This window comes from Sminthopsis crassicaudata, chromosome 1, assembly GCF_048593235.1.
Source record: "Sminthopsis crassicaudata isolate SCR6 chromosome 1, ASM4859323v1, whole genome shotgun sequence".
In the NCBI taxonomy this organism is placed as follows: domain Eukaryota; kingdom Metazoa; phylum Chordata; class Mammalia; order Dasyuromorphia; family Dasyuridae; genus Sminthopsis; species Sminthopsis crassicaudata.
In genome coordinates this window covers 200,909-225,152 of record NC_133617.1, presented here as the reverse complement: position 1 = coordinate 225,152, position 24,244 = coordinate 200,909, and the positions used below count along the sequence as shown (strand labels likewise).

General features: G+C 42.6%; 1 pseudogene and 1 gene segment (V, D, J or C); both read left to right on the top strand.

The window, feature by feature from the left end:
• Positions 1 to 24,244, top strand: part of LOC141556155 (immunoglobulin lambda variable 9-49-like) — a 1,090,947-nt gene that overhangs the window by 894,124 nt on the left and 172,579 nt on the right.
• LOC141556072 (uncharacterized) lies at positions 16,472 to 19,605 on the top strand (annotated as a pseudogene).

The window sequence follows — 24,244 nt, the reverse complement described above, 5'->3', positions numbered from 1 at the left end:
CTGATGAGAAATAAGGTTAAACCTCCTACTAAAGGTTAAACTTTCCACACTCATTACATGCAAAGAATTTCTCTCCAGTGTGAACTCTCTGATGAATAGTGAGATTGTTCCTCTGACTAAAACCTTTCCCACATTGCTTACATATAAAGGGTTTCTCTCCAGTATGAGTTCTCTGATGTACTGTAAGGTTTCCTCTCTCACTGAAGGCTTTTCCACATTCATTACATACAAAGGGTTTCTCTCCAGTGTGAGTTCTCTGATGTACAGTAAGGAGACCCACTGAAGTCTCTGCTCTTGGGATTTCAGGCTCCTTGTTGCTTCTCCAACAGAGAGATCAGATCCAGTCTGGAAACAGGAATCCTCACAGAGAGCAGGTTCTGATAGTTCTCCATCATCACATTCCTGTGCAGGGCCCTCTGGGCAGGCTCCAGGACCCTCCACTCCTCACTAGTAAAGTCCATGGCCACATCCCAGAAGGTCACTGATTCCTGAATGGGGGTCATGAGAAAGCCGGAAGTCACAGCCTCCTTGGGCTCTATCTGCTGCCTGGGGATGAGCAGAGTCTTCACAGGTCTGGGGGCTTCTCCACTAAACTCCCCATTCCTGTCAGTTCAGCTGCTGAGTGTAGAGCTTCAGGTCCAGGGTCTCACCTGGGCACCAAATATAGTGTGCTTTCTTGAGCCCCCAAATGGGGGTGACAAAATATACTATGTTTTCTAGAGGCCCACACTGGGTGCCAAAATGTAGTGTCCAGACTAGCTCTTTGAAGGATCTTGGGTCTTGGTCTTAGTGGAGGAGGGAGGGAGGCAGGACAGCCACCAGTTTGGTCAAAGATGAAGTTCCTCTTTCCAGTCTTCTCAGCCCTTAAATACCTCAGCATGATTACATCAGCACAGCACACTGAGCAAGTGGTTATTTTTTTTTTTAATTAAATTTATAATTATAACATTTTTTACAACATTATCCCCTGCACTCCCTTCTGTTCCAAATTTTCTCCTACTTCCCTCCACCCCCTTCTCTAGATGGCAGGCATTCACATACATATTAAATATGTTATAGTATATCCTAGGTACAACATATATATAAATATATGTATATATATATATATGTATGTATGTATATATATATATATGTATGTATGTATATATATATACATATATGTGCAGAACCGAATTTTGTTGTTGTTGTTGTTGCTGCAAAGGAAGAATTGGATTCAGAAAGTAAAAATAACCTGGGAAGAAAAACAAACAAAAAAAATGCTAACAGTTTACACTCCTTTCCCAGTGTTCCTTTTCTGGGTGTAGCTGATTTTGTCCGTTATTGATCAATTGGAATTGGATCAGCTCTTCTCTATGTTGAAGATATCCACTGCCATCAGAATACATCCTCATACAGTATCATTGTTGAAGTGTATAATGATCTCCTAGTTCTGCTCATTTCCCTCAGCATCAGTTCATGCAAGTCTCTCCAGCCCTTTCTGAATTCATCCTGCTGGTCATTTCTTACAGAACAATAACATTCTATAACTTTCATATACCATAATTTACCCAACCATTCTCCAATTGGTAGACATCCATCCATTTTCCAGTTTCTAGCCACTACAAAAGGGCTGCCACAAACATTTTGGCACATACAGGTCCCTTTCCCTTCTTTAGTATTTCCTTGGAATATTAGCCCAGTAGTAGCACTGCTGGGTCAAAGGGTATACACATTTTGATAATCTTTTGGGCATAATTCCAGATTGCTCTCCAGAATGGTTGGATTCTTTCACAACTCCACCAACAATGCATCAGTGTCCCAGTTTCCCCACAGCCCCCCCAACATTCATCATTATTTGTTCCTGTCATCTTAGCCAATCTGTCAGGTGTGTAGTGGTATCTCAGAGTTGTCTTAATTTGCATTTCTCTGATCAGTAGTGATTTGGAACACTCTTTCATATTAGTGGACACTGAGCAAGTGTTAACTAGGGCAGTAGTACACCTCACAGCACACTGTGTTAACACATGTGTTAAGTATAAGTACCCTGCTTTTGATATGTCAATAGAACACAGGTGGTCACTCTCTCCTTGACTTCTCAGGAGAGGTGACAACACTAAAGGGAGGTAGGAAGCTAAATCAGGCATTGTCAGCAGGTTCCCTCTGGGCTGAAGGCTCTTCTACTTTACCCAGAGTTCTCCCACTACCTGAGACACTCTACAAATCAATACAATTATAAATAGATGAAATTTCTGTTTGCATCCCACAGATCCTTCTCTTTCACAATAATTAATAACCACAAGCTCCCAGGGAGCCAGGCAAGTCAAACCCCTGCTCTGAGCCTAGGCCACAAGTCATCCCACCAGTGTCCTGGTTAGGATTCTTACAAGGTACTTATGTATTTTCGTCACACATTTAAAGGAGTTCATACCTTTAAAGGAGTTTACATTTTTAAAGGAGCTCGATCAATGGTTCACACATTAGACTTCATACTTTTAGAGATCATATAAATGGACTGCCAGGCGCCCATTCCCTAAGGTCTGGGCTAATAAACTGCACCTGTGTCAACACCATTCTTCCTTATCTGTCTCCATTCCCTGGCTCCGGGGCTTCACGCATTACAAATTAACCACAGGACTTAGTCCTGTGCTTAACCACTGGATGTGCTGACATCATTCACCATTACTGACACCTGGACTTAGGAACCTCGTCAAGACCCCAGCCCCCTCCCTTCCTCTATACATTGTGTATTGTGTAATGGCCTTCACCCACTCTATAAAAACTAATAAAAACTGCCATAATAAACGAGAACTGCTTTATACCCCACTGAGTGGTCTCCCTCCTTTGTATCTTTCACCCATTCCCAGGTTGCAGCCTTACTAGCTTTTTGCTTACAGGTTGATGTCTGCCTCCAGGTGTCCCTAGTTCGAGACCCGCGGGCCGGGTCAATGGACAAGCTCACTGGGGGAAGATGGAGAGCCAGGATTCCTTGGGGGAGATTAGTAAGTGTAGGAGATAGAATTCTGAGCTTGATTCAGGAAGACCTGAATTAAAACTAGCAAGTCATAATAGGTATGGGGCCCTACATAAGTCACTTTTTCTCTGTATGCCCCCGTTTACTAAATTTTTAAGTGGGAATGATTATAATGCTTTCCAGAAAAGAGGTACTAACCTATTTGAAGGATCCAATCATATATTTATAAACCACTTTTGGTGTTTAATAAGTACCGCTTCCCTTGCCTCTTCTTATTTTATATTATTAAGAAGAATGAGATTGGTATTGAGTGTCAGTTTTCTATTATTTTGGAGAAATTATTTTCTGTCATGAACCAGAAGAGAAATGATACTTACAGACAGAGTAAAAGCTAATTATAAATGCCCTTAGAAAAACAGCCTATTCTGGAACAACCAGAAATTCCTCCAATTTGAAGAAATATAAATTCAAACAATTTTCAGTCCTAAAGGAACAGGGACTCTGGAGGCTCTCTATCTTTTTAAACTTCTATATGAATTCAGGGTTTTGTCTTATGAGAAGAGGGAAGGGTGATGGAAGTTCTTTGTGGGTGAGAAGGTGGTTAGAAGCAAACACTTTTCAGCAGGGACAGGATGAAACAAGAGAGAGAAAAACTTGGGAAGACTTTGATACAATGATTCAAAGGGAAGTGAATGGAACCTGGGAAACATTGTACACCATGAAAAGCAATATTGTATAATGAGCGATGTAGCAATTCCTAACAATCCAGTGATCAATGACATTTTGCAAGGCGTGTCCACTAACACACACAAAAAACTAATATTGTCTGATTACTAATTGAAGAATGCTATTTTCATGCTCTTTCTTTTCTTTTACAGAATGACTAAAATGGAAATGTTACAGGATTGCACATGTATAAACAATATCAAAATGCTTCTCAAGTCAAGGAGTGGTTAGCATAAAGAAAGATGGAAAAATCGGAACAGGAAGACAAAACTTTAAAAAGAATTTATCATTTTAGCATGTAAATGGAAGCAATAAAATGCTAAATATTGACAAATTCACTGTTAATATTTTAGGAAATAAAAATAATCTTAAACAATATAGTTAAAATACCTGCTAACCTATTCATAAATGGTCTGATGTGTCTCTATGGTTCTGTAGTACATAGTGATCAAAGGAAATAGAAGGAATATTTTAACACCAGATCAGACTTTTGTGATTCTTTATACCTCACATAACTTTGCTCTACTGATAAGTTAAGAAAAGAATACCTTGAAGGAGGAAGTTCAAAAGAACCCAGTAGGCCTGAGTTGCTACTACTAGAAACTAAAAATAGCAAAAGCTTTTTATGGGACCCAATCTACATGATGTCTGAAGCCACATTTGAACTCAGGTCTTGACTCCAGAGCTGATCTTTTACCCACTGAACCATCCAGGTACCCATCTAGTTCCACAAAAACTCATTAGCTGAAAATTTTAATTGATTAAGGACTGCTTTTGAGCTGCTTAATTCTGGATACCAGATGTACTTCCCAGGTGCTAAAGGAAATTAATTTAGACTCTTGAGATATTCTGAAATGACTTCTCATCACCACCACCACAACTACCACCATAATTACCACCACAGCAACAGGAACTCAAATCAACAGGGAGTTATTCCTGACATCATTTTGAATAGTGTTATGGGTCCAAAGAGTCAGAAAAAGATGGAATGTTGAAAAGAAATTACATTTAAAAGAAAGTTTTTAAAAAGTTTTTAAATAAAGACATAAAAACTAGAATCTATGGGTAGAAATTGCAGAGAGAAAACATTAGATCCTTTGTGATGTAAAAATCTCCCCATCTTCTGAGTAAGGAAAATAGGCTACCTTGGAAGATATGAAGCTTTCCATTCCTATAAATCAGCAAGTGAAGGCTAAATAATAAGTAACAAGGACCTGATAATATCTCGGCTCCTTTCCAACTCTGAGATTCTATAATTCTCCTTTCCTCTCTTGATGAAGTAATTGATTACTCATTTTGTCAAAAGACTCACACAACCATAAAAAACAAATACATTACACACGGGGGTCATTTAAAATGATTTCTTTTATCATGAAGACTATATGACAGATGAGCCCCATTCCTTCCAGAAAAATGATTGAAGGTTTATAACTATTGTTTCCTTTGTGCATATCTGTCTGTACAGTATTTAGTGAAGATATCATTCTGGGCATGTTGTGCAAAGGTGTACAAAACAGAAAAAAAGTACAGTGAAAAAATTGGCCCTCTTGAATTCTTTAGGGCACTATTAGCATCTTTCATCTTTCATGTAGAGAGGAAAAGGTTTGATCAATGGCTTTATGTAGCAACCCAGAATTGAGCTGGGAAAGGCTCAGGGCTGGAGGCTGAAGTTACAGTGTGCAATTTTGACAGAATTTGCTGGTTGGAGAACTGAGTATTGAAAAGCTAATGAGAGGTGTGAGGCTTTTCTTGATTAGTGGGTGAGTATGATGCCCTTTAGCATGGAAGCAGATCTAGGTCTGAATGTTCCTAGTGAATTGGGGCTGATCACGGGCGCACAGGCTGCTGGGAAACCTTAGCTTCGGTCACCCCGGCGTTTGTGGGCAAGCTCCCGGCTCTGCTTGTCAGGGGCGGCCCCGACTTCCCCCGGCTTTCCTCGAGGAGCCAACGGCTTTCACTTGGGCGGCTGCGGTCTCTGTGGGCGGGATCCGCCAGCCCGATGAAGTCACCGCCGGCGGCGCCTCCGGCTTCTCCCTCCCTTTGCCGGGGTCGCGGCTGTTTGGGGTCTGTAAGGGGGAGCTCCGAGCCCCTTCCCCTTCTCTCCTCCGCCTCCCCCGGTACACAACAGGCGTTTAATAAAGGTTCCCTGACTTGGAGCTGCTCCCCTCTGACAGGCCTCGCCTCTGCCCGCAGCTCTGCGGAGACAATGGAGGCCCGGGAAGCTGCGCTCGGGACAGCCCGTGCTGCTCTCTAACGCGGCCGGGACGGGAACACGATGAGGCCCGGCTGCTTTCCGGGCCCGGAACCGCACGGACTCTGCGTCTCCCCGTCAGCCCGGGAGCTCCGGGAGGCCCGGAACCGTGTGGCTTCTTCTGTTCCCCTGGCCTGAGCCCCGGCTCTGGGCCGCCGCAGGCGCTGCGTCCGCCTTTGTTAGCTTATGTGCCGCCCAAAGGGGAAGCCTTTCCTCGTGTCCTTAGTCCTCAGCATTAAGCGGTCCCTCCCCGGTACCACGTGCACCCCCTGCTTCTCCAAGCTGTATCGCACCAAGCTCATTATGAATCAACAGTATAAAAAAGCAAGTCCAAATAGCTAATATGGTCTGAAGGCCCATTAGTGGGAACACTATTCTCCCTTCTTCCCTGCGGGAAAGTAGGAGGGTTTTGTGTTTTGACAAGAGGGAAGGGTGATGGAAGAAAGTGCATTGTGGGCCAGAAGGTGGTTACAAGCAAACACTTCTGAGGAGGGACAGGATGAAACAAGAGAGAGAAAAACTCGGGAAGACTTAGGTACAATGATTCAAATGGATGTGAATGGAACCTACAAAATATTGTACCCCATGAAGAGCAATATTGTACAGTGAGGGATGTAGCAATTCTCAAAAATACAATGATCAATTGCATTTTGCAAGGAAAAACTAATATTGTCTGACTGCTAATTGAAGAATGCTATTGTCATTTACTTTCTTTGTTTCTTTTCTTTTACAGAATGACTAAAATGGACATTTATACATAATTCCATATGTATAAATAATATCTAAATGCTTCTCAAGTCAAGGAGTGGGCTGCATAAAGAAAGATGGGAAAATAGGAGCTGGAACACAAAATTTTAAAGAGAATTTATCATTTTAGCATGCACATGGAAATAATAAAATGTTAAATATTGACAGATTCATTTTTAAATATTTTAGGAAATAAAAATAATTTTAAATAATATAGTTAAAACATCTCCTAACCTATTCATAAGTGGTCTGATGTGTCTCTATTGTTTCTGTAGTATATAGAGAGCAATGGAAATAGGAGTATTTTAATACCAAGTCTGACTTTCCTGATTCTTTATACAAAATTCTATACAGATAAGTTAAGAAAAGAATACCTTGAAGGAAGAAGTTCATAAGAACCAAACAGGCCTGAGTTGCTACTACTAGGAACTCAAACTAGCACAACCTTTTTAGAGGACCCAATCTACATGGTGTCTGAAGCCACATTTGAACATATTTGATTCCAGAGCTGGCCCTTTATCCACTGAACCATCCAAGTCCCAGCTAGTTCCTAGAAAAACTCATTAGCTGAAAATATTGATTGTGTAAGGACTATTTTTCAGCTACTTAATTCTGGATAGCAGAGGCACTTCCCAGGTGCTAAGAGAAAATAATTTAGACTCTTGAGATATTCTGAAATGACTTCTCATCACCACCACCACAACCATCACCATAATTACTACCACAGCAACAGGAACTCAAATCAATAGGGAGTCACTCCTCACATCATTTTGAATAAGGTTATGGGTCCAAAGGAGTCAAGAAAAAATGGAATGTTGAAAAAGAATTAGACTTTTAAAAAAAGTTTTTTTAAAAGTTTTAAAACTAAGAGTTAAGAACTAGAATCTATGGACAGAAATTGCTGGGAGAAAAAATTAGATTCTGTGTAATGTAAAAATCTTCCCATCTTCTGAATAATTAAAATAGGCTATCTTGGAAAATACCAAGTTTTCCATTCCTGAGATCTTCAAGTGAAGGCTAAATAATAATTTCTTAAGGAACTGATAATATCTCTGCTCCTTTCCAATTCTGAGATTCTACAATCTTCCTTTCCTCTCTTGATGAAGTAATTGACTTCTCATTTTGTCAAAAGTCTCATGCAACCACAAAAAAACAAAGGTATTACACCCTGGAGGTCACTTAAAATGATGATTTTTTATCATGAAGAGTATGTGACAGATGAGCCCCTTTCTTTCCAGAAAATGATTGAAGGTTGATAACTATTGTTTCCTTTGTGCATCAATTTATATGCATATCTGTCTGTACAGTAATTAGTGAAGATATCATTCTAGGTATATTGTGCAAAGGTGTACAAAGCAGAGAAAAGGCACAGTGAAAAAATTGGCCCTCTTGAATTCTTTAGGGCACAAGTAGCATCTTTCATCTTTCATGTAGAGAGGAACAGGTTTGATCAATGGCCTTAGGTAGTAACCCAGAATTGGGCTGGAAAAGGCCCTTGGCTGGTGGCTGAAGCTCCAGATTGCAATTTTGACAGAATTTGCTGGTGGGAGAACTGAGTATTGAAAAGCTAATGAGAGGTGTGAGGCTTTTCTTGATTAGTGGGTGAGTATGATGCCCTTTAGCATGGAAGCAGATCTAGGTCTGAATGTTCCTAGTGAATTGAACTGATCTTGTCGGACCCTTATTATGGTGTCCCAGGAGAAGTTTGTGGCTCCCTTGAACTTAAGAGCTGGGGATAGATTACACTGAACAAAATCAGGGTTCTGATTGAAATCCAATCTTATCTGTAGATCATGGAGTATCTATTAAGTGTCTTCTATGTAGATCATGGAGTATCTATTAAGTGTCTTCTATGTGCCAGGGAACAAAGAGAATATGAATGGATATATTTGTCCATTCCTCTTATTCGATATGTAATCTCTCTCTCTCCCTCTCTGTTTCTCTCTGTCTGTCTGTCTCCACCCCCGCCCCTCTCATTTTATCCATCACTTGATATTCTAAGTCAAAAAACTACCTCATGCATTCCAAGTTTGCTGATAATTTATTGGAAAGAATCAGAAAGATAGAATTAGAAGCCTAAAGATCTTTACCAGTTAGAACAATGGACAAGATGTTATAACATGAAATGTAATAGGGGCACTGATGAAATGGGACTCTGTGTCTCCCTGATCTTTGTGGAGGGTGGGCCACCTGGCCTGGGGAAATTCCTAAAAATGATCCTCAGTCTCCCACCTCATTCTCATGAAAATCTCCCCCCTCCAAATAATCTGAGAATCCCTTTGGTCTGGGAAACGATTTATTTATAAGCTTTGTAATGTTTAAATTTTTAACCAGGTTTCTGTTTATTTACAAGGTTTCTCTCCAGTGTGGATTCTCAGTATAGTAAGAGACACCCTTTGTTAAAAGCCTTTCATAAGGTTACATTCAAAAGGTTTTCTTGCAGCCATCTTAAGAGCTCAAAGTCTATGAGTCCTTTGATCTCAAAGGCCAGATGAATGAGACGGGAGACTCCTAGAATATGAAAAGAGCTCCAGATTATTATGGCATACAGTCTTGTTTTTCTCCAGTGTGAGTTCTCTGATGTACAGTAAGGCATCCTCGATGGCTGAAGACTTTTCCACATTCATTACATTCAGACAAGGGACAGATTGTAGAAAAAGGAACAGCTTCAAAGACAGTGGTAAAAGTGAGTCAATATTCCAAAATTTCTAGCCTACGGCTAAAGCAGGCACCAAAAAGATAAATTATTACTCAAAAATCATATACTAATACAATGTAAAATATCATTTATTAAATACATGAATACATTGTTTTATTAATACATTAGATACATCAATTACATTTTGAAATACATCAATACATTAGAATCCAGACTAAAGAAATTACAAAAACCAAAGCAAATTCTGAGGGAAGACCATGGTACTGAATCGCCTTTTCTTTACAATTATGGTGGACTCTGTGTGAAACAATATATACAATTTCAGTTTTTTCATGTGTTGGATTTGGAGGGGAAAAAAGTCCCAGGTTGAGAAGTGCAGGTGGTATGTTAACCAAAAAGAGTCACAATGAATTATTTTAGAAAGGATAGATATTTCTCCTACTGAGCTGTACAATCATATAAATTTCTGGTGGCCGTGAAGGGCCAGTTCCTGTCTGAAATCTCTCTATTTCAGCAAATTCTGTTTCTCTCCAGTATGAATTATCTGATGAGTAATAAGGCTGGACCTCTTACTAATTACACTCATTGCAAAAAAGGGTTTCTCTCCAGTATGAACTCTGTGGTGAATAGTGAGATTGGTGCTCTGACTAAAACCTTTCCCACATTCCTTGCATACAAATGGTTTCTCTCCAGTGTGAGTTCTCTGATATACAGTAAGGAAATCTTGATGAGACCCACTGGAGTCTCTGCTCTTGGGACTTGATGTTCCTTCTTGCTTCTCCAACAGAGAGATCAGATCCAGTCTGGAAACAGGAATCCCCACAGAGAGCAGGTTCTGGTAGTTCTCCAGCATCACGTTGCTGTGCAAGGCTCTCTGGGCAGGATCCAGAAGCCTCCACTCCTCACTGTTGAACTCCACAGCCACATCCCAGAAGGTCCCTAGTTCCTGAATGCCGGTCATGGGAAAGCCAGAAGTCACAGCCTCCTTGGGCTCCATCTGCTGCCTGGGGATGAGCAGAGTCTTCACAGGTCTGGGGGCTTCTCCACTGAACTCCCCATTCCTGTCAATTGAGCTACTGAGTGTATGGCTTCAGGACCAGGGTCTCACTTGATTGCCAAATATAGTGTGCTCTCTTCAGCCCCAAAATTGGGGTGACAAAATTTACTAGGCTTTCTAGAGGCCCACAATGGGTGCCAAATAGTAGTGTCCGGACTAGGTCTCTGGAGGATCTCCAGACCAGCCTTGGTCTTAATGGATCAGTGAAGGAGGCAGGAGAGCCACCAGGATGGTCAAAGATGAAGTGTCTCTTCCCAGTCTTCTCAGCCCTTAAAGACCTCAGCATGATTACATCACCATAGCACACTGAGCAAGTGTTAACTCTGGCAGCAGAGCATCCCACAGCACATTGTGTTAACACATTTGTTAAGTATAAGCACCCTGCTGTTGATATGTCAATAGAACACAGGTGGTCACGCCCTCCTTGACTTCTCAGGGGAGGTGAGAACACCAAAGGGAGGTGGGAAGATAAACAGACATTATCAGCAGGGTCCCTCTGGGATGAAGGCTCTTATACCTTACCCAGAATTCCCCCTCTGAGGCCCTCTGCCAATCAACACAAACACAAGTAGATGAAATGTCTGTAGGCATCAGCTTAGGGCGGCTCCAGCACTTGGAACCATCCACCTGGGACAAATCTAGTTGGAAGACCCCAAGTGTTTGGAGGGAACAGATGCTTCTCTTTCCCAGTCATCAAGAACCACAAGCTCCCAGGGAGCCAGGCAAGTCTCACCCCTGCCCTGGGCCACAAGTCATCCCCCCAGTGTCCCTTGAGGAGGGGGGGGGTCTCAAGCACTGCCAGGGCTGCCAGCCACTGCCCCCTCCTGGCCTCACCCAGGGAGACCCCGAGCCCAGGAAGAACCGCATCCCCGGGGCCTCGGGCTCCTTGCAGCCCAAACCTCCCCCGGGACCGGCAGGGCGGCAGCCTGTGGGGAGGGCTCAGCCACAGCCAGGGAAGCCCCGGGACAATGGGAAGCCCCACAGCCCGGCTCAGCCCCGGCCCCCGAGAGAGGCTGAGGTCACCTTGGCCTCCGGCCCTTCCCCCTGCTGGGACCCCGAGGTGTGCGGTCCCCCCCTTTCCCCACCCCCAGCAATGACCCTCCAAGGGGCTCACCCAATACTTCTTGGAGTGGGGAACCACGGGCTCGGCTGCTGTATAGAAGATGCAGAAGTGAGCAGATAAGAATTGGGGGCGAGGGACCCCGTGACAGGAGACGAAAGCTGCAGCAACGACGGGACACCACGTGGGGGAGGGGAGAGAGGGCTAGGAGAGGAGGCGGCAGGGGTCCAGCCACAATGGTGGAAAGACCTGAGGAGGGAGGGGAGGCTGTGGGAGATGAGGGGGCTGCACACACACACTCACAGGCACCTAACAAACACTTGTACTGTAGCAAACTCAGGAGCTTTTACACATGCACTATGTACACACACCCTTAAGAGAAACCATGGCCACATACAGGCTTCAAGGACTAGGGCTCAGCAGTGCCCATGTGCCTGCGCACTGTCAGGACTGAAGCCATGGCACCCTCCTTTTGCCCGAGGCTATCAGCCAAAACTGAGGCCACTCTTGCCCAGTGACACAAACCGCAGGGCTGTGCTCAGTCCTGGGGACTTTTAAAGTTTTTCTTTGGCCCCACAATTCAGCGCGGCTTTCCGGAATTATCGTCCAACAGTCACCATCACACACGCTACTGGGAAAACCTTAGCTTTGATCATCCCGACATTTGTTGGAAAGATCACGGCTCTGCTTGTTAGGACGCTTACCCGCCTTATCCTGGCTTTCCTCTGAGGAGCAAATGGCTTTAACTTTTCGCAGCTGCGGTCTCTGTAGTGATCCATAATCCCAAGGAAGTCACAGCTGGCGGGGCCTCCGGGCTTCTCCCTCCCTTAGCCTGGGTCACAGCTGTTTGGTGTTTGTAATGGTGAGCTTCAAGCCCCCTTTTCCCTTCTCTCTTCCACCTCCCCCGGTGCACAATAGGCGTTTAATAAAGGTTCACTGACTGGATTGCTGGAGCTTGGAGCTTCTCAGATCTGACAGATGGGATGTGAGCCAACATAGGCTGTCCCACCCCTTGTTCTAATGATCTTCTCAGGTTTCCCAGCCCCCACCAAACAAATGCCAGCCCTCCCTGAAACCCAGCCAGGAGCCAACTTGGACTCCCCCCATTTGCTCCTTTAGCTAAATCTCTCATTACAAAAGAGCCAAGCTGAAGTCCTTTCTTTGCAGAGGGTCTAAACATGGCATCACCATGCCTAGCACCAAGGACTCTGTGCCCACTGGAATCCTGTTGCTTTTGCTTCTATTGAAGATATTAATTAAACTTTCATCTAGGTCATTTCCTGAAGGAAGATTGAGACCATCAGCATTATGAAACTGTTACAACATGAAGTGTAATAGGAATAAAATGAGTTCAAAATACTGACTCTGTAATTATTAGGTGGGAAAGTTATGGCTTGAGCATTGTCAAAAAAATCTATTGTAGTCGATCACAAACTCAAAATTAATCAACAGTAGAAGAAAGCAGCCACCAATAGCTGATATGAAACTAGGGTTCATTAATAGGAGCACAAAATCCAGAATTAGGATTATGCTGATTTTGTATATTGAGTGCTATATTTGGGGTTTTTTAAATTAATTACTTTCCAATAAAAATATGATTTCATTTCCATTAAGAAAGAAAAATTATCCCTTTTGTAAAATGGAGAGTTAAGCAAAATAAATTCAAGTCAAAAAAAAAGTTTCAATTAGTGCTCTGAATCTGTGGGTTCTTTGTTTACAAAGGTCAGGAGTATGTTTCATTCTTAATCTTCTGTCATGATGATTGGTCATTGAATTGATCACAGCTCCCAAATCTTCCTTTCTTTTAAATTTTTGAAAACCATTCTTTCATTTTTTTTATTATTGGGTTAAAACAAGCATTTCTGTAACACAGTATATAAATTATGATGGCAAAGATTGTCTTTATAATAAAGCAGTCCTCCTGCCTCCCCCACAGAAACCAAGACACATTCAAGAGGACCTCAAGTAGCTGGCAGAGGCAGAAAAGACCAAGGACTGATGGCAAGAGCTCAAGCTCTCAGAACCAAGGAAAGAGATAAGCCTCTAAGAAAGCTAACCGGACCACAGGAAAGTAGAAAAGACTTGGAAAGAGACAATAAAGGATTTGGACCTTAATCCCTAGCTGCATGTGTGGTGATTACTGAACTGAAATGAAGGCTGCCTCGGGAGACACCAAGAAAACCTCAACAGAGAACATTACAGATGCCTCATAATGTAAAACTTCCTAATTATGAAAGCAAATGTCAAAGTGAAATGAATTATGTCAGAACGCAATGCCATGGCATGTGATTGAATTGGAACAATGTCACAATTTGTTTGATTGACACACATAATAAAATGTTTTATGGATAATTATGGATTATGCATTTTTTCTCAAAGTAGCATGAGTTATTTCTTATAAGATTTCAATGACATTAATTTAGGTGAGGCCCCAGGTTAGTGATGCAGGTTTATCTTTACCTCTTAGATAAATTCATTAAGTTTTTGTTCAATGGTATGATGCAATGTTGTATTGTGATATTTCATTCCCATTTAGGAATTTCTGTAGTTTGGAACATTCTTATTTCTCGTTATAGAAATCTATTTAATCAGGGTTGAGCATTCCCATTGATGGGTGGCAAGACTTTCATGCCCATTGGAAGTCAACAATCCCCAAAAAAACATTTTTGGTGGGTGTTTTATAGGCTGAAGAAGAAGATCTTACAGGTTTATCTGGCTTTCTTTTGACAATGATGTTAATATGTTCTTGGATGAAATCGGGCAATATCATCACTAAAAATTTCTTTTGTTCAATCTTCAGCACCCTAGACTTTGTGTTCCTTTGTTTGTCACAAGGCAATGATTAGCAGTTGGTTTTTTTTAAACAGTCAAAAAGAGATATTTCTTCTCTCCTAGAAGAGATTCCTAGTGTCTTCCTCCTAAGCTCTAATTCGCTATCAGTCGGCATCTAACGCCACATCAGTTCCTGCTCTGCGTATCTCCCACTGGATGCCCCACAGACACCTCAAACTAACATGTCCAAAATGGAGCACAATATGCCCTCACTCCCTCAGATTCATTCGTTCTCCAAACGTAAGTTTTCTACAAACTTTTTTATACAGCTATTCTTATAATCTGCTGAGCTCAAAACTTCTGCATCATTCTCAAATCTTCTCTGCCCTTCCCCAAAGTGTTCAGTTAATTGGCAAATCTCAGCATTATGCTCATGCTATCTCTTGCATCCAGTTCCCTCTCTCCATTCAGGCTGCCACTCATTTAGCCCCTAATTATGTCTTCCTTGTAAGACAGTGTAGACATCTCCTCATTGAACTCCTAGCTTCCTATTTTTCCAATTTTCATCCCATTCCTCTAATCCATTTTTCACACTCTTCTTTAAAAACATTCCGGGAGATGCCAGTTTCTCCATCTCTGATGAAACTAACATCATCTATTATTGGAGATGTACCCATTCCCTCACAATCATTCTCATGTTATCATCTCTTGATTTTGTCCTTGTGGCATTTCTCCAGTAAATCCTCTTCTCTGCTCTGACGCTCGTCCTCCCTTCCTCCCTAGATTCCTGCAATCGCTTGCTGATGGGCCTTTCCCTCCTCCCATCCATCCTCCGTTCAGTCATTTCAGGGATTTCCCTAAAGCACTGCTCCAGTCCTGTCCAACGACCTCTGTCTCTAAACACATGGCAGGGCCTCCCCGCTGCTCCGAGGATCAAACACAAAATCCTGTTAGCTTTTCAAAGTCCTTCAAAGCCCTTCCTCTCTCCTCCTATTTCACTCCCCACAGGGACTCTTCCGTCCAGGGGCTCCAGCCTCCTGTCCCATGAAGAACCCATGTCATCTCTCCATCCCAAGCATTCTTTCTCCTGCTCCCCAAGCCTGGGAGGCTCCGCCTCCTCAACTCCGGCCACGGGCTTCAGCTTCCAGCGCAGCTTCCCGGGCCTCCATTGTCTCCGCAGAGCTGCGGGCAGAGGCGAGGCCTGTCCGAGGCGAGCAGCTCCAGTCAGGGAACCTTTATTAAACGCCTGTTGTGTACCGGGGGAGGCGGAGGAGAGAAGGGGAAGGGGCTCGGAGCTCCCCCTTACAGACCCCAAACAGCCGCGACCCCGGCGAAGGGAGGGAGAAGCCGGAGGCGCCGCCGGCGGTGACTTCCTCGGGCTGGCGGATCCCGCCCACAGAGACCGCAGCCGCCCAAGTGAAAGCCGTGGGCTCCTCGAGGAAAGCCGGGGGAAGTCGGGGCCGCCCCTGACAAGCAGAGCCGGGACCTTGCCCACAAACGCCGGGGTGACCGAAGCTAAGGTTTCCCAGCAGCCTGTGCGCCCGTGACCGCCGGACGACAATTCCGGAAAGCCGCGGGCTGAATTGTGGGGCTGAAGAAAACCTTTCCAAATCCCCGGACTGAGCGAGCCCTGCGGTTTGTGTCACTGCGCACGCGTGGCCCCGGCTCCCGCTGTTAGCTTCGGGCAGGAGGAGGGTCCCCTGGCTTCGGTCCTGACAGTGCGCACGCGCGTGGGCACTGCTGAGCCCCAGTCCTTGAAGCCTGTCTGTGGCCATGGTGTCTCGTACGTGCGCGTGTACACAGTGCGTGTGTACAAGCTCCTGAGTGTGCGCCAGTACTAGGGTTCGTGAGGTGCCTGTGAGTGTGTGTGCAGCCCCCCATCGCCCGCAGCCTCCCCTCCCTCCTCGGGTCCTGCCACCGCCCCTTTCAGGAGCGCCCCCTCCCCCACAGCGGCTGTGCCCCTGCCGCCTCCTCTCCTTGCCCTCTCTCCCCTCCCCCACGTGGCGTCCCGTCGTTGCTGCAGCTTTGGTCTCCTGTCTCGGGGTCCCCCGCCCCCAATTCTTCTCCGGTCACTCCTGCATCCTCTGTCCGGCTCGGAAGCCCTCTCCTGGCCCGGCCCAGCCCGTGGCTCCTCCTCCAAGAAGCGTTGCCCCAGCCCCTTGGAGGGTCATTGCTGGGGGTGGGGAAAGGGGGGGACCGCACACCTCGGGGTCCCGGCAGGGGGAAGGGCCAGAGGCCAAGGTGACCTCAGCCTCTCTCGGGGGCCGGGGCTGAGCCGGGCTGTGGGGCTTCCCATTGTCCCGGGGCTTCCCTGGCTGTGGCTGAGCCCTCCCCACAGGCTGCCGCCCTGCCGGTCCCGGGGGAGGTTTGGGCTGCAAGGAGCCAGAGGCCCCGGGGATGCGGCTCTTCCTGGGCCCGGAGTCTCCCTGGGTGAGGCCAGGAGGGGGCAGTGGCTGGCAGCCCTGGCAGTGCTTGAGCCCCCCCCTCCTCAAGGGACACTGGGGGATGACTCAGGCCCAGGGCAGGGATGAGACTTGCCTGGCTCCCTGGGAGCTTGTGGTTCTTGATGACTGGGAAAGAGAAGCATCTGTTCCCTCCAAACACTTGGGGTCTTCCAACTAGATTTGTCCCAGGTGGATGGTTCCAAGTGCTGGAGCCGCCCTAAGCTGATGCCTACAGACCTTTCATCTGCTTGTGTTTGTGTTGATTGGCAGAGGGCCTCAGAGAGTGGGGGAACTCTGGGTAAGGTATAAGAGCCTTTGGCTCAGAGAGAACCTGCTGACCATGTCTGATTATCTTCCCACCTCTCTTTGGTGTTCTCACTTCTCAGGAGAAGTCAATGAGGGAGTAACCACCTGTGTTCTGTTTACATGTCAACAGCAGGGTACTTATACTTAACAAAAGTGTTAAATTAATGTGCTATGGGATGCACTGCTGCCCTAGTTACCACTTGCTCAGGGTGCTGTGCTGATGTAATCATGCTGAGGTATTTAAGGGCTGAGAAGACTGGAAAGAGACACTTCATCTTGGACTGTCCTGGTGGCTCTCCTGCCTCCCTCCCTCCTCCACTAAGACCAAGGCTGGTCTGGAGATCCTCCAGAGAGCTAGTCCGGACACTACACTTTGGCACCCAGTGTGGGCCTCTAGAAAGCCGAGTGTATTTATTTAACCCAATTTGGAGGCTCACTATATTTGGCCCCCAAGTAAGGCCCTGGACCTGAAGTCCTACACTCAGCAGCTCAACTGACAGGAGTGGCGAGTTCACTGGAGAAGCCCTGAGACCTGTGGAGACTCTGCTCATCCCCAGGCAACAGATGGAGCCCAAGGACGGTGTGACTTCCGGCTTTCTCATGGCCCCAACTCAGGAACCCGTGACCTTCCAGGATGTGACTGTGGACTTCACCAGTGAGGAGTGGAGGCTTCTGGAGCCTGCCCAGAGGGCCCTGCACAGGAATGTGATGATGGAGAACTACCAGAACCCGCTCTCTGTGGGGATTCCTGTTTCCAGACTGGATCTGATCTGTGTGTTGAAGGAGCAAGAAGGAACATCAAGTCCCAAGAGCAGAGATTCCAGTGGGTCTCATCAAGATTTCCTTACTGAATATCAGAGAACTCACATTGGAGAGAAACCTTTTGTGTGCAAGCAATGTGGGAAAGGTTTTAATTGGAAGCACAGTCTCACTTATCATCAGAGAGTTCATACTGCAAAGAGACCCTTTGAATGTTACGAATGTGGAAAAGTCTTCACCCAGAGAAAGTGCCTTATTGCACATCAGAGAACTCACACTGGAGAGAAACCATTTGTGTGCAAGCAATGTGGGAAAGCTTTTACTCAGAGATATCACCTCACTTATCATCAGAGAGTTCATACTGCAGAGAGACCCTTTGAATGTAACGAATGTGGAAAAGTCTTCACCCAGAGACAGTGCCTTAATTGCACATCAGAGAACTCACACTGGAGAGAAACCATTTGTATGTAAGGAATGTGGGAAAGGTTTTAGTGAGAAATACCATCTCACTACTCATCAAAGAGTTCATACTGGAGAGAAACCCTTTCTATGTAAGGAATGTGGAAAAGGTTTTAGTCAGAGCAGCTATCTCACTATTCACCGCAGAGTTCATACTGGAGAGAAACCCTTTGTATGTAGTGAATGTGGAAAAACCTTTAGCCACAAAAAAAGCCTTACTGTACATCAGAGAACTCACACTGGAGAGAAACCATTTGTATGCAAGGAATGTGGGAAAGGTTTTAGTGAGAAATACCGTCTCACTAATCATCACAGAGTTCATACTGGAGAGAAACCCTTTGTATGTAGTGAATGTGGAAAAACCTTTAGCCACAAAAGTAGCCTTACTACACATCAGAGGATTCACACTGGAGAGAAACTCTTTGTATGAAATGAATGTGGAAAAGCCTTCAGTAAGAGAGGACACCTTACTGTACATCAGAGAACTCACACTGGAGAGAAACCCTTTGTATGTAATGAATGTGGAAAAGCCTTCAGTGAGAGAAGATGTCTTATTGTACATCAGAGAACTCACACTGGAGAGAAACCATGTATGTAAGGAATGTGGGAAGTCTTACAAAGAGACACCATCTCACTTATCATCAGGGAATTCATACTAGAGAGAAATCCTTTGCACATAATGAGTGTAATTAGTAAGAGGTCTAGCCTTATTACCCATCACAAAATTCATACTAAAGAGAAACAACATTTGTTGAAATAGAGAGATTTAAGACCGGAACCAACCATCACTGTTAACAGTAATTTTTATGATTTTGGCAGCTCATTAGGAGAAACGGCTATCTTTGTAAAATAATTCATTGGGGCCCTTTTGGTTAACATGTCACCTGCACTTCTCAACCTGGGCTTTTTTGTTCCCCTCCAAATCCCACACATGGAAAAACTGACATTGTATATATTGTTTCACACTGAGTCCACCATACTTGTAAAGAAGAGGGGATGGAGTACCATGGTCTTCCTTCAGAATTTGATTTGGTTTTTATAACTTCTTTAGTCTAATTTCTAATGCATTGATGTATTTCAAAATTGTAATTGATATATTAAATGTATTGATGTATTTATTGTAGTAATGTACTGATATATTTAATAAATGATATTCTATTTATTATTTTTTACATTTTATTAGTATATGGCTTTTGAGCAATAATTTATACTATTGGTACCTGCTTTATCTGCCAGAAATTTTGGAATATTGACACACTTTTACCATAGTCTTTAAAAGTGTTCCTGTTTCTACAATCTGTCCCTTGACTGACATATTTAACATTTCACTATTTCATTTTCCATTTAAAATAAACTTTTGCAGTGCTGTCTGAATTGATCATTATTTAATTTATGTTGTCATCTGTGAAGTAAGTGATTAGCATTTCTGATATATATATGTGTGTGTGTATATCTATCTATCTATCTATCTATCTATCTATGTATATAGATAGATAGATAGATAGATAGATAGATAGATAGATATATGCACACACACATATATATTAATTTCCTTTAAAAAAAAGGAAATTCCTTGGGTGGACAACAAAGAGATCAAATAAGTCAATTCTTGAATAAATACATTAAATCCCTCCTTGCAAGGACAAAAACTGAAATTGAATCTCATATATTTTGGCCAATGAAAAGAAAGGACTCATAAAAAAAAGAAAAGAAAAAGAAAAGAACTGATAATGGGAGAGTTTGAAGGCAAAAGGAGAATAGGAAAGAAATCGTCAATCAAACAAATTGTGACATTATTCCAATTCATTCATATGCCATAGCATTGCTTCTTGACATAATTCATTCCACTTTGATATTTGCTTTTATTATTAGGAAATTTTACATTAAGAGGAATCAAACTCTTCCTCTCAGCAATTTTCATGCATAGGTTATGGTTCTTAGCTCTATGGATAAATAAAACAATTGTAATTTCCCTTCCACATGCTGCTTCTTCAAATAACTCAAGAGAGCCACCTCTCCTCTTCTTTTCTTCAGGCTGCTGGACAGATTCTGAGATATTCACGTCCTTCCTAAATTGTAGCACCACTATCAGTAGGAGAATGCCTGGACAAATTATGATACATGAGTCTGATAAAATAATGTTGTGCTATGAAAGATGATGAATGAAAAAGTTTCTGAGGAACCTGGAAAGATTTGTATGAACGGATGCAGAGGGATGTAAGCAGAACCAATCCAGGTTGTGGTCCCTTTAAGAAACTAGTCCTTTCAGATTAATTTATTCCTTTCTGATTCCCAACCCCTCCTAGCTATTGCACTATCAATTCATGAAGCTAGGACATTTGATCCACAAATCCTGCTCAAAGGTACCCCTTTGAATTCCAATAGGAGATCCAGGCTATTCCAGCCCCCATGGGATCTGAGCCAACTTGGCCTGTCTCAGCCCCCATTCTAATCATCTTCTCAGGTTTCTCAATCTATACCAAGCAAATTCTAGCCCTCTATGAAACCCAGCCAGGAACCAACTTGGGACTCCACTCACGAGCCCCTTTAGCTAAATCTCTCAGTACAAAAGAGCCAAGCTAGTGTCCTCTCTTTGCAGTGGTTCTACACATTCCAGCATCATGTGTGGCACCAATGACTCTCTGCCCACTGGAATCTTGTTCCTCATGCCTTCTGATCTCTACATTCACCTCTTACTAACTAGACCATAATCTTACCTTCAAACGCCATAATAAACTTATTTTATCAGTTTAAGTTTTCGGGTCCATAAATTCCTTTATAGGGGACTCTTGAGCCACTATTAGATTTCATTAAATTCTTTATCCTAGCGCCAAATCCAAAGGGGTTGCAGGAGAGCTCTATTTGACACCCTGTACTCCAACCCTGCCACCAGACCTCAAGTAAACTCTAAATTCATTTAGGTACCCCAAATCTAGATCTCTTCAGAACAAGGACAACAATTTATGCAACAGCAATATAGTATAAAATCTTTGCCATCATATTGTACATACAATGTTACAGAAATCCTTATTTTACCCCAATAATAAAATTAAAACTTTTTTTTCAAAAATTTAAAAGAAAGAAAGTTTTGGCAGCAGTGATCATTTCACTGATCAACTATGATTAAATAAGACTAATGATGAAACCTAGTACTGCTCTTTATACACAAAGAACTGACAGATTCAGAGTTTTAACTGAAACATTTTTTGTTGTCCATAGGTAATACTTGAGTTTATGTTGCTTGACTCTCAATGTTTACAAAAGGGATCATTTTTTCTTCTTAATGGGAATGAAATCATATTTTTTATGGAAAAGTAATTAATTAAAAAAAAACAAAATAAAGCACGCAGAAATTTGATCTGAATACAGTATACAAATTCATCATAATCCTAATTCTGGATTTAGTGTTCACTTTAATGGACCTTAAGATCATATTAGCTATTTGGAACTTCTTTCTTATATTGTTGATTCATATTGAACTTGTGATCCACTAAAATAGATTTTTTTTCGACAATTTTCAAGCCATACCTCTCCCACCTAATAATTATATTATAATTTTGGCATCATTTTATTCCTATTACATTTCATGTTGTAAGATCTTGCCCATTGTTGTAACCCACAAAGTTCTTTAGGCTTTTGATTCTCCCTTCCAATATGTTGTCCATGCTTTCCAATAAATTATCAGCAAAATTTGGGATGCATCAGGTAATTGCTGCTTTTTGACTTAAAAAAATCAAATGATGGACAAAGTGAGAGGGGGAAGACAGAGAAAAAAAGAGAGAAAGGGAAAGAGAATGGAATGGGAAGAAAGGACAAATATATAGATACATATTTTCTTTGTTGCCTGGCACATGGAAGACACTTAATAAATACTCCATGATCTACAGATAAGATTGGATTTCAATCAGAACCCTGGTTTTGTTCAGGGTAATCTATCCCCAGCTCTTAAATTCAAGGGAGCCACAAACTTCTGGGACATGATAATAAGGGTCCAACGAGATCGGCCCCAATTAACTTGGAACATTCAGACCTAGATCTGCTTCCATGCTAAAGGACATCATACTCATCCACTAATCAAGAAAAGCCTCATATCTCTCATTAACTTTTCAATACTCAGTTCTCCCACCAGCAAATTCTTTCAAAATTGCAAACTTTAACCTCAGCCACCAGCCATGAGCCTTTCCCAGCTCAATTCTGGGTTGCTACATAAGGCCATTGATCAAACCTGTTCCTCTCTACTTGAAAGATGAAAGATGCTAATTGTGCCCTAAAGAATTCAAGAGGGCCAATTTTTTCTCTGTTTTCTACACCTTTGCACTACATGCCCAGAATGATATCTTCACTAAATACTGCACAGACAAATATGCATACAAATTGATGCACAAAGGAAACAATAGTTATAAACCTTCAATCATTTTCCTGGAAGGAATGGGACTCATATGTCCTATAGTCTTCATGATAAAAGAAATAATTTTAAATGACCCCCGGGGTGTAATATATTTGTTTTTAATGGATGCATGAGTCTTTTGACAAAATGAGAAGTCATTTACTTCATCAAGAGAGGGAAGGAAGATTTTACAATGTCAGAGTTGGAAAAGAGCAGAGATATTATCAGTTCCTTGATAAATTATTATTTAGCCTTCACTTGAAGATCTAGAAGAACAGAAAGCTTCATATATTCCAAGGTAGCCTATTTTACTTACTCAAATGATGGGGAGATTTTTACATTACAAAGAATCTACTTTTTTTCTCTCTGCAATTTCTATCCATAGATTCTAGTTTTTCTCTCTTTGTTTTAAAACTTTCTTTTAAATCTAATTCCTTTTCAACATTCCATGTTTTTCTTGACTTGTTGGACACATAACACTATTCAAAGTGATGTCAGGAATAACTCCCTGTTGATTTGAGTTCCTGTTGCTGTGGTGGTAATTGTGGTGATGGTTGTGATGGAGGTGGTGATAAGTCATTTCAGAATATCTCAAGAGTCTAAATTAATTTCCCTTAGCACCTGGGAAGTGCATCTGCTATCCAGAATTAAGCATCTCAAAAACAGTCCTTACACAATTCACATTGTCAGATTATGAGTTTTTCTAGGAACTAGCTGGGTTGCTGCTGGTTCAGAGGATAAGGGATCAGCTCTGGAGTCAAGACCTGAGTTCAAATGTGGGTTCAGACATCATGTAGATTGGGTCCTCTAAAAGGTTTTCTTATTTTTAATCTCTAGTAGTAGCAACTCAGGCCTATTGGGTTCTTATGAACTTCCTCCTTCAAGGTATTCTTTTCTTAACTTTTCAGTAGAGCAAAGTTATGTGAGGTATAAAGAATCACAAAACTCTGATCTGGTTTTAAAATATTCCTTCTATTTCCTTTGTTCTACAGAACCATAGAGACACATCAGACCACTTATGAATAGGTTAGCAGGTGTTTTAACTATATTGTTTAAGATTATTTTTATTTCCTAAAATATTTAACAGTGAATCCGTCAACATTTAACATTTTATTGTTTCCATTTGCATGCTAAAATTACAAATCCTTTTTAAAGTTTTGTGTTCCAGCTCCTATTTTCCATCTTTCTTTATGCTGCTCACTCCTTGACTTTATAAGCATTTAGATATTATTTATACATGTGGAATCATGTAAAAATTTCCATTTTAGTTATTCTGTAAAAGAAAAGAAAGAAACAAAGAAAGAAAATAAAAATAGCATTCCTCAATTAGTAGTCAGATAATATTAGGTGGTTTTTGTGTGTGTGTGTGTGTGTCATAATGGATACTTTTTCATCATTAGTCCTTGCAAAATGTCATGGATCATAGTGTTGCTGAAAATTGCTACATTCCCTTATTGTACAATATTGCTCTTCATGATGTACAATGTTTCCCAGGTTCCATTCACTTCCCTTTGAATCATTGTATCTAAGTCTTCCTGAGTGTTTTGCACTCTTGTTTCATTCTGTCCCTCCTCAAAAGTGTCACTGGGTCATGGTTCCGACGTGGAAGGAGGACAAACCTACCCCGACCTGGGAAGGACTGTTCCAGATCCTCTTGACATCACATA